This window comes from Mesocricetus auratus, unplaced genomic scaffold (assembly GCF_017639785.1).
Source record: "Mesocricetus auratus isolate SY011 unplaced genomic scaffold, BCM_Maur_2.0 Super-Scaffold_100003, whole genome shotgun sequence".
In the NCBI taxonomy this organism is placed as follows: Eukaryota; Metazoa; Chordata; class Mammalia; order Rodentia; family Cricetidae; genus Mesocricetus; species Mesocricetus auratus.
The window spans coordinates 101,821,422-101,828,303 of NW_024429188.1; the positions used below are offsets into that span (position 1 = coordinate 101,821,422).

General features: G+C 42.0%; 1 protein-coding gene across 1 annotated transcript in view; it reads right to left on the reverse strand.

Moving 5' to 3' along the window:
* Plac1 (placenta enriched 1) overlaps window positions 1–5,810 on the reverse strand; it is a 129,533-nt gene extending 123,723 nt beyond the window's left edge. Inside the window, exon 1 of the mRNA XM_040744629.1 lies at window positions 5,765–5,810. The gene's annotated coding sequence lies outside the window, so the exon portion shown is untranslated. The remainder of the gene's footprint in view (window positions 1–5,764) is intronic.
* Window positions 5,811–6,882: the final 1,072 nt, after the last annotated feature.

Genomic DNA, 6,882 nt, shown 5'->3' on the forward strand with positions numbered 1-6,882 from the left:
CAGATGGCTGGAGCCCATCTCTGACTGCTGCTGATTCAGCAGGTTTAGAATGGGGCCCAAACATGCAAATTTGTTTTGAGACAATGTAGCACATAGTCAAGGGCGGCCTCAAATGTAGCAGAAGATGACCATCAACTTCTGACCTTCCTCAATCTCTATCTCACACGTTTTGGAATTGTAGGCACAAGACACCATACCTGATTTATATGGTGCTGGGAACTCAGACCCAGAGCTTTGTGTACACAGGCAAGCACTCAACCAGCCCTGCCACGTTCTCTGTCCCAAAGATTTAACATTTTAACAAGTTCCCAATGACACTGATGATGCTGGCACGGGGATCACATTTTGAATATTAACAAATACAAATTCTGTGTTCTTTAAAACAGATTTTTGTATATTTATGATGAATTCATAATATTCTTTATTGGTATATAGTATTTATAGGGTAGAGAATGTTTTGATTAACATACATGCTGGGCTAGGGACATAGCTTCAGAAATTGAGTACTTGGTTTGTCAAGCATGTGCAAGGCCCAGGTCCAATTCCCAGAGGGGGATGAATGGATAAATAGATGATGGACAGATAGACAGGTGTACAGACAGATTTGATAGATAGTCTCAGGTTAATTAGTATACCCAACACATTCTACTCTTACTATTTCTTTATGATGATGATATTCAAAACTATTTCCCATTATTCTTACATTCATCTTACTGTGCAATACAAAATCATAATTTCTTGTTCCTGTTCAATTATAACTTAGCACTCATTGGTCAACTTTCTCCAATCCATCCTATTCCCCTAGCTCTCTGAAGCCTCTGGTAACCACTACTTGACTCCCTACTTTTTTTTAAATAATACTCCACCAGTAAAAACACGTAATGTTTGTCTTTCTGCATCTGGCTCATTTCACTTAGCATAATGTCCTCCAGTTCAATCCATGCTGTTACAAATGACAGGATTTCAGTTTGCACCCTTAACTACCTCCCTGCCATTACCCAGGTCATTCCCCTGGGAAATCTTTCATTGACTCCTCCATAGGCCTCAAGATAAAGTACAGATGCCTCCTTAAAGCATGCAGAGCATTTTGTGATCTAGCCTTATTTAGCTTTCTAATCTCATTTCCTTCTAGAATCCTTTATATATCCCATATTCATCTTCAAAAGCTATCTTTCCCATTGTAGAATGTACCCAATTATGCAAGACATTCTCTATGGCTTCTGTTTCTTTTCTTTAGGATGCTTGCACCCTTGCACATTCCTGCCAGCAACACTTGACAAAGTTGTCCTATGAATTTCAACTCAACCAGAGGCCATACTGAATCCTGCTGCCTACCCTCACTCGCACTCTGAGCTAGAGTGAGGGGCTTCCCCAGGGCTCCTGCTCCCCAGGCTTCCCTCAGTCACAGACTTGCTCTCACTATAATACTATTTGCTATATAATAGTTTCCCATACAATCTTGAAGGATCTGTTTTATTCATTTCAGTATTCCCAGTGCCTGACTAATATCTGTTAAGTGAGTATTAATAGGTGACAGTTGAGAAACATTACAAGAACCCAGATGACAATATTAAAAGCTGCTTGGGGAGAACATGAACTAAGATTTTTTTTTAAAAAGTGACTGTCTTTTACTCTAAGCCTGCCTCAGAGGCAAGGTATTTTTGACCATTCTTTGTCTCTACCTGTCTCTAAACCCCCCTTTCTCTTCCTGCTCCCACCACATTCCAGTGTTGGAGACATTCTGACCACACTCTTCAGTCTTCCTTTCCAATCCTTCTGTCTCACACACTCCCATCCAGATTGACAGCAAGGCTGTCCCTTTTGCTGTGGAGGGAGAGTATCAAGTGCCTATCTCTGGCAATATGACACAAGTCTAGTTTCTAGGCAAGTATCCTCTCTCAAAATCAGGGAAGCTTAGGAATGGAAGGAAATGGGTAGAGTCACCTTTCCTGGCTTATTTTATTTTTCCTCCTGCATTGTGGTTTGTTTTCATTAGGGTCTTTTCTAGCTTTCAATAAGAATGGAATGAGATCTTCTCTCATGCCTATAAATCTCTTGTTATTTTCTTCTCTTCCTGACATGAAGGCAGATAATGGATACCGATTGGTTTTGTGATTTGTGAGTTATTTGAATGGAAGTTGCTCAATGAAGATCTAAGAAGCATCAAGAAAAGCTTACTATTTATGACTTTCTTTTCCAACTGACTGGCCTCGAGTTTCATCAAAAGAGTTGATCGGTGGCCAAAGCAAACAGTAGGGAGAGTTCTACTTTATAAACTATAGTTATGAGGTAGGATGAACCACCTCAGCTACAAGTTCAAACAGAATGTCACTGACCAAGCAACCACTACTACTATAAGCAGCACCCATAGTAAACCTGGGAGGAAAAGAATCTGACTTCCAGGATTGCTATATACTGGACTCAAAATGTCAAGTTTCCAAGGAATTTGATACCTGCAGATAAACAGCCCATACACAGGATCAAGAAATAATTAATAGAAAGTATGTCCACAACAAGACGAAAAAGAAAGAAAGAGGGGAAAGAGGGAGGGAGAAAACCATAGTTAAGAAGCCCATTCTTTGGACTTTTTAGATAAATTTAATTCGCCTATTTTAAATGTTACAAAAAGCTAAAGAGAACTATATCTAAGAGGTAAAAGAAGATATGAGAAAGATGTTTCAATCAAAAGAGAATATATACTCACATGTCGGAAACCTGTAATACCTAGCTATTCAAGAGGCTGAGGTATGGGGATCAAAAGTTCTAGACCTGCCTGGACTACATAGTGAGTTCAAGACCAGTCTTGGCAACTTAGTGAGCTTCAATTTAGAAAATTGGACACATGCAAGACAGTGAGACACATGCAAGACTCCGAGTTCAATTTCCAGTACCGCAGAAGAAATGAAGGAAGGAGGGACAATCAGGAAAGCATAGAGGTTTGTAATGAAAAAGTATATCTGGAATTAAAGTATAATAATGGAAATGAACCATTCACTAGAGCTGTTCAATGGGGGGTTTTAACATGCAATAGGATGAATTAGAATTGAAGTACTGATATAATCCAGTGTGAGAAGCAGATAGAGAGAAAGGAAGACACGGGGACACTTTCTAGTACAATAACAGACAATCATGAAGAGAGTAGAGAGGAACAGTGGTAAAAAGACCATTGGAAGAAAGAATAGCCCTATGTTTCCCTGAATGGATGAAAAAATGTGAAAGAAGCCCAACCAACACTCCCAGGAGCATCTCAGCAAGAACCACACTCAGATACATTGTCATCACACTGTGAGAGGCCAAGGACAAGAGGACCTCAGGAGCAGAAACAGAATGTCATGCATCACCTAAAAGACATCTGAAATAACATGAGATGTTAATTTCTCATCAAGAGTTGGGCATGGTGCTACATGCTTGTCATCCCAGTGCCCAGAAGGTAGATTCTAGCTTATCCATGGCTACATAGAGAGTTCAAGGCCAGCCTGACCTAAATGAGACCAGAAAAATCTTCTCCTTAAAAGTATGCAGACATTTTGGATGTTCAAAAAGTAAGACTATGCTGAAAGTAATGGTGAATGGAGTCCCTTGAGTTAAAACAGATGTATGAGAATGCCCCAGGAAAGCAAACCTTCTACTTTGTATGAAAGCTACAAAAATAATTGTAAAGGAGATTAAAAGTCCAGTTTAAAAAAACGAAATAATTTGTGGGCGTTGGTGGCACATGCCTTTAATTACAGCACTCAGGAGGCAGAGGCAAGGCAGATCTTTGTGAGTTCAAGGACAGTCAAGGCTACACAGAGAAAGCCTGCCTCGAAAGTAACAACAACAAGAATAAAAGAAAAGAGAGAGAAAGAAAGAAAGAAGAAGGGAAGGAAGAAACAATTAAGATGGTAAAATTATGTTGTACCCATTTTAACCTCCAATAAATATGTAAATGGGGAAGAGGCTTATGTAGTCCTGCCACACCTTATGTAATGAAACAAATCCATATATACATTTGAAATAAAAGGATACCAAATAGTAATTAGAACCTACTTAAAGAAATAAATAATTCTTGTAAAAATAATATTTAAAAGCAAATTTCTTTTGTTTTGTATATTGAGACAGTTTCATGTATCCCAGGCTGGTCCCAAACTCACTATGTAGCCAAGGATAACCTTAAACTTCTGTGGGATCTCCAGGTGTGTGCACAGGTTGCAGCTGAGAGCTGTAATGGTGGATGTGTTTTGCCTGAACTTGATAGCTTATACGACCTTGAACAAGTCTTTCTGGCTGCTTCTCTCATTTTTCCCGATGGTTCCCATGCCTACCTCTCCCTAAGCCTCTGTGAGCTACAGAGTTGTTGTTTCAGGCCAGGCCAAGGTCTCTCCCAGAGACCACTTACAAAATGAGACAAGGCTTAACTTCACACACCTGTCCACATATTCCTGCTGCCTGACTGTGAAATCCATGCTCCAAGCTACTCTGGGTTTGAATTTCAGTGTCTTTACTTCAGAGCCTCTGTTTTCTCATCCACAAAAGGGTATTTAATTGTGCCTACCTATCACGTGGAAGATTTGCAATACGCCTGTCATACATCTGACACTTGGCATAAAACACTCAACTCTTAAAAGTGACCAAATGATAGACTAGCCTGGTCTCCAGAGCTTGTTTCAGGACAGGTTCCAAAGCTACAGAGATACCCTGTCTCATAAGAACAAAAAAAACAAAAAAAAATCCAGGCTGTAAAGGGAAGCCTTTTTCTTTGAGAGAAGCCTTCCCGCCATCCTGGTTCTAGAGCCGCATCAGTCCCAAATAAATGCACAGGAAGCTATATTAATTATGAAGCTGTTGGCCTTGCTTGTTTCTTACTGCCTAGCTCTGACTTAAGTAATTACCCCATAATTGTTAATCTAAGTATTTCTCTTACCGGAGAATAGTTCCGGGCTTCCTACCCCATGGCGTTACATCTTGACTCTCTGTGTTTCTCTTTCCCAGAGTCCTCCTGGACTCCTAGTCCCTCCTATCTTTGTTCCGTATTGGCCAACAGTGCTTTATTATTGACATATACACAGGACTTCCCCCAACACCAGGCAGTCATGGCGCACGCCTTTAATCCCAGCACTGGGGTGGCAGAGGCAGTCGGATCTCTGTGAGTTCAAGACCAGCCTGGTCTACAAGAGCTAGTTCCAGGACAGTCTCCAAAGCTACACAGAGAAACCCTGTCTCAGAAAAAACAAAACAAAAAAGTGAGCAAATGAGCAGTGTCCAGGTTTGATTTCCAAGTTTATGCTGCTGTGGCACTAGGTTACATAATTTCTCTATTTTTGAGCCTTTTAAATCAATTGAAGGCTGATTTCAGTGTAGAAATGCTGGTAAAGCCTTGTACCCTTTCAGTTAGTCTTCCTCCATGGCTATGCAAAGACATGTTCGCTCTCCCATACTTTCTGAGTGCCCCCTCTAAATTCAGGCCATAAGCCTAGCACACCGAGGGAAGAGAGAAGTTAGCCCCATGCGACAGAGTCTTATTATTCTGTGACAGCTCTGAGGCACATGAAAGCCCTTCCCCTGTTGACCCAATCACTCCTCCTGGTGCCTAAAATCCCCAGTGTCTTCTAAGGAGAAAGTTAAAAAAAAAAGATCCACATGATGAGCTCTCATCACAGTCCTTTGGCCTCCACCCCACCCCTAGGGACCTCTTACCCCCTTGAGGTCCCCACTAAAATGCCACAGTGTCTGCAAGTCATGTCCTATGTTCTTATCAAGGACTCCCACCTAGTGAGTTACTTACCAAAGCTTGATGCACAGAGTGGGGGTGGCCCAGGCCCCAGACGGTAAGCAGGAGACTGGCCTCTAGCTGAAAGGGGAGTGATGTGGGTGGGGCTTGGGCTGCTTCTTCCTGCTGTGGCATGCAACTCTGTAGCCGTCCTGGCTGTCTACTCTTTCAAAGGGACATGAACTCCAACACCTGACCAGCCCAAGACTGAATGAACCCTTAAGTCATACCATTTTGGTCTACTGGGTGCAGAGGAGGCTAGTGTACATGATGGGTCATTTTTCAAAGAGATACATTTTTATGACTGCCCAGCCAGTACAGTAGCACAGAACTAATAGCTAACCAACGGCTGCCAAGTACTAGGCCTGCCAGATTTGCTTTAATGACAAGATAAGAACATTTACAATTAGCACATTTGGTCGGTAAATGGGCTTCACTACACCCAGGTTTTCTAGTAGCATGGGCTATTGTGAATAGTCCAGCTTTGGGAATGCCTGGTGAGGGAATAGGAGATAGCCAGAAGGCAGGGATGTGACTTCAAACCCAAGAGTTACAAAAAAGACATTTGGAATCAACTACAAGGAAGGATAGTGAGAGGATCCCTGATACTGCCAGGAATAGACATCCACTTCTGTTTCCTCCCCCCCACAATGGGATGAATTGACAAAGGTCCTGTGTACATTCTCCCATGGTATACACGCACATTAACGCGCACATGCATGCTATACACAAGTCCTTTGTTAAGATCTGAAGCAGGAAGTGGGAAATTAAAAAAGAGGGCTTCCTGCCATCCGTTGAAGGAGCCAGCCCCAGAGTGATACAGACCAGAGTCCCTTTCACGGAGTCTTCAAGTTCATCCTGGATGCAAAACAGAAAACTTCCAGGACTAAAGCAAGAGAATATTTGCCTACTGGAGGCCCTGCGGGTGCAGTGGGTCTGTCTCTGTTTCGGTGAGAAAACCAACAACAGAAAAGACTCCAGTCACCCATTCTTGCTAGGTCTGTCTGCAGAGGCAGATTTTTCTCCTCCATACGTCTTTGTTCAGTTTTTTTTTTTTTGCGGGGGGGGGGTGGTCTTCTGATTAGCGAGAGATTTGGAGTTAGTGAGGATGTGCATGTAGGCAGTTTGCATGG